Source organism: Ostrinia furnacalis, unplaced genomic scaffold (genome assembly GCF_004193835.3).
Source record: "Ostrinia furnacalis isolate ACB-3 unplaced genomic scaffold, ASM419383v2 OfSCF4314, whole genome shotgun sequence".
Lineage (NCBI taxonomy): Eukaryota > Metazoa > Arthropoda > Insecta > Lepidoptera > Crambidae > Ostrinia > Ostrinia furnacalis.
This window is the reverse complement of record NW_021134553.1, coordinates 205,398-209,489: the sequence shown is the minus strand read 5'-3', so window position 1 is coordinate 209,489 and position 4,092 is coordinate 205,398. Positions and strand designations below refer to the sequence as shown.

The window sequence follows — 4,092 nt, the reverse complement described above, 5'->3', positions numbered from 1 at the left end:
CAAAGTAAGCAATTAATATACTTGTGTTATGGGTGCTAATTAACGGATATACTACTTATATACTTTTTTTTTTAAATACATACATATTATACATAGTAACACCCAGACCCGTCACAGAAATTAAAATTCATCATTTCAATTTCTGCCCGACCGGGAATCGAACCCGGGACCTCTCGGCATAGTAGTCCGTTCTGAACCACTACACCAAACGGCCGACGAAACTTTCTAACTATTTCTGTAATAATGTCAGTCAAATCGCCAATTTCAGACTTCTCATTATTTCAGAATTTCATATTCTGTCTCCACAGTTTTGCTAAAATTGGTGTGCAAATAAATCATTTAAGAACATTTTTAGAAATTCCATCACAAGTCAGAAAAATAATTCAATTGAAGCTTAAACCGACACAATTAGCGATCTTGTTGAGCTCTATTATTAATTATACATTGGCTTTATTAATTGGCTATGAACAGAGAAATGAAAATATTTACAACTGGGACATGCTCGCAGATCAATGAGCCCCGAGGCTTGTCTTAGCTAATATTGATCGAGTGTCTCGGATACGATGATCAATTAAGTCTATTTATAGTTTATTATGATATAAAATCAATGAAACACAAAATACGATGTGATTGTTTCTTAAAATCACTTCTGTGATAGCAATTTTTCTATAGTTGGCGAGTGGGCTTATATTAGTGGTGGCTCGCAACTGTTCGTTTTTCAAAAGTTTTGATAGACATTTCACTATCGTTATGTGCATGTACACGTACACACACAAGTACAGCTCACTCGCCTTCGTGAGTTGCAAGAACTATACCTAACTGATACACAACAAACTCAGAATACAGAACAAACCAGAAACCGTCAACGGGCGTAAATGTGTATTCATATAAAGTACTCCAAATCGCACTAATTTGACTTTAGAGCAATCAGTCAATGGCCGGCGCGCGCATTGTTTACATATCCGTCAGATTGACACTTTATAATTAAATTATGCCGTCTTGTGCCGTTCCAACATGTAAGAATGCTACTGGAATTACGAAGAAAGTGCATGGGATCATGTTTTATCCGTAAGTAGCACATTTCCAATTCATTTTAATTAAATAATAATTTTCAAAAAAAATCACGGTTGTATTTTGTAAGTGTTGCCACAGGTCAACGGAATATTTTACCCTACTTTTTTATATTGAATTACATTTGTCTACTTATAAAAAATTCACGCGTTAATTTTGTTAGCGTTACCACAGAATAATGGAATATTTTCCCCATCCTTTTTGTTTTAATTAGTTTTTAGTGTAATTTCATCCATGACATGACAACCTGATTAATTAAATTATAAGTGCCACTTGTGGTCTAAACTGAATAAATATTTTTGATTTTGATTTGATTTCAATATATTGAATTAATTTATAATATTACTCCCTAATAATGAGGAGATAATAAATTACTATCGTGAATTTCATACTTTCCCATTTATTCAATAGTAAGGCATTGGTATCAACAGATCAGCAGCAGCAATATTTGTATATTTAATAATAATTTTAAGTTATTAATTATTGCTTACATACTTACTCTGATTTTCTTTCAGGATACACAGCCAGAGTTGCCTCGCAATCAAATTTAAGTATTGGTGATGTTTTTGGTTTGGATTCTGTGTTTGACTCCAAGAAAAGTTAAACTAAAAGCACTACTGCGCCGTAAACAAATGTTTTGTTGTCGATATGTTTACATAATAAAGAACCTTAAGTTTCTTTTTTGTTTTACTTGGCATTCTAAAATTTATATTCGACTTTTGTAATTTATTTATTTATTTATTTGAACACCAACAAGGTTACATTGAGGCTTCACAAAAGTAACTATAAAAAATGACACTTGTTAAATGCAAACTTAATTGACTTTTAAATAACATATTATACCTACATATAGTATATTACACTATTTAATAGAAATAAATAATCAATCATCATAATAAATACTTTCTATTCTATTCTATTCTATTCTACACTTAGTTACTTCGGAGTAAAAATTAAATTCATAGGTAGGTAGGTACTATCTATGCCTATGGCCAGTCATGTCGTCTCGTTCTATCGCAAAGAATCACCATTTGATAAGAGCGAGAGCAAAAACGGAAATGGATAGTTAACACTGGCCGTGTGTACTTATTTCGCTTACTTATTTTTTACTTGTTTAACATCTCTTTAAAAAATTACATAATTTTACCCCAAAAATGGGGGTGTCACACGGCGCTAGTAACACTAAAGGGGGTAGAGGGGCGCGGGAGGGGAAGTATTTTGGACACAAGTTGCCGCGTAGAAATGTTATCGAACACTCCTTCTGGTTTGTTCCGTATTCTGAGACAACAAATGAATTTTATCAGTTACACTAAATTATTAAATTTTTATTAATTTAAATAACTAAAATTATGAAATTTAATGTAACTGTCGTTAGGCGATTATGAAAAACGAGATCAAAGAAGGTACTCAAAATCGTGTTACATTGTCTAAAGGCGCCCAAGTCGATAAATCTGTAAGTAACATTTATAGACACAGAAACCGACACTTGAATTTACAATAGAAATGTTCTATTCCTCACATAATACCGACATTTTTATTGACTGAAGCAAATTCTATCAATTTGAACCGGTCTGTGGTGCTTCTAAGGATCTTTCTTTTTTATCCTAACAACGATCGACAGCCTAGCATAGTGGACTAGATACCTCGCTTCATAGAAATATAGCTCCTTAAGACCGGTATATCGACGAAAAGGACTACTGATAACTCTCTACATGCCTTTCTAATGGCAATAGGCTTCGCCATCTATTTTTTCAGTTTAGCTCAAAGGTTAGGTCACAAATGCCTTATGTAAGAATAAGAATGTCTTTATTCAGCACAATTTAAGGTATACAAAGCAAGAGTAAACAAAAAAACTAAATAAAAATATAAATGCTAAATAGGCGCCCGCTCAGCAAAAATCGCGACATGACACAAACGTCATGCCTGTGATGAGGATTGCGCGCCCTTCTGGTCGAGACCTGTGGTCGAGACGGTTTGATCTTTGGTTTGATCAAACCGTGATGTCATCATCATCATCATTATCAATTCAATAAACCAAACAAAATCAGAGCTGCGTTCATAAAACTCTATTAAAAATGATCTGGCTGTTCTCTACGTTGTCGTCACATTGTAATTTAAAGAAATCTAACCCATACCAGAGCTGCGTCCATAATCATCATCATCATTTCAGCCATAGGACGTCCACTGCTGAACATTGGCCTCCTCCCCCAATGATTTCCACAATGGCCGGTTGGTGGTGGCCTGCATCCAGCGTTTTCCTGCTACCTTTATGAGGTCGTCTGTCCACCTTGTGGGTGGACGTCCTACGCTGCGCTTTCCGGTACGTGGCCTCCACTCCAGAACCTTGACGCCCCATCGGCCGTCAGTTCTGCGTACTACATACCCTGCCCATTGCTACTTCAGTTCATAAAACTCCATTAAAAATGATCTGGCTGTTCTCTACGCCGCTTGCATCGCTGGTTCCATTAAGGCCCGTGTGGGCTTTAATCGCGTTATAATCTACGCGCTCGTTACGGAACAATGTTCGCCGATAATTACTCAAGCAACTATTTATTTGTGCTCGTCTCCCGGGCCTAGTGTGTGCGATTTATCCCAAGTANTTTTTTTACTATCTGTACAAAAGTGTTTCAATGGTTCGCATGTACACTGTAGGCTGTTAAAAGGACTATATGTGTTGTCCATTAACATCAATAGCAGTTTATTTGTCCACAAGTACTACTCTTATTTGCTTTAAGCTGAACACGAATGTGAATGTGATATTTTATTACACATTTCCCCAAGCCTGTTTTTAGTTGTTCATGGTGGTTCTGTACATGATGCAGAGGAAAATATTATGCCTGAACCTGAAATTTCCCTTCAAAATATACCAGATATCAGAGTGTGATGATTGCAGTTCTTGTGATAGTGAATACCATTTTGATTTGGACAATTACCTATTTAACCTTTCGCAACAAAAAATAAGAACATGGGCTATTGAAAATCGTATTCCTCATTCCGCTTTGAATAAATTGTCAAGCATAA

The 4,092-nt window shown here is 35.4% G+C and overlaps 1 long non-coding RNA gene across 1 annotated transcript; it reads left to right on the top strand.

Annotated features, from left to right (window-relative positions):
• The first annotated feature begins 1,003 nt into the window (after positions 1–1,003).
• Positions 1,004–1,748, top strand: LOC114359318 (uncharacterized). Its single transcript, XR_003656424.1, has 2 exons — positions 1,004–1,068; positions 1,587–1,748. It is a non-coding gene; the product is annotated as an uncharacterized LOC114359318 (long non-coding RNA).
• The last annotated feature ends 2,344 nt before the right edge of the window (positions 1,749–4,092 follow it).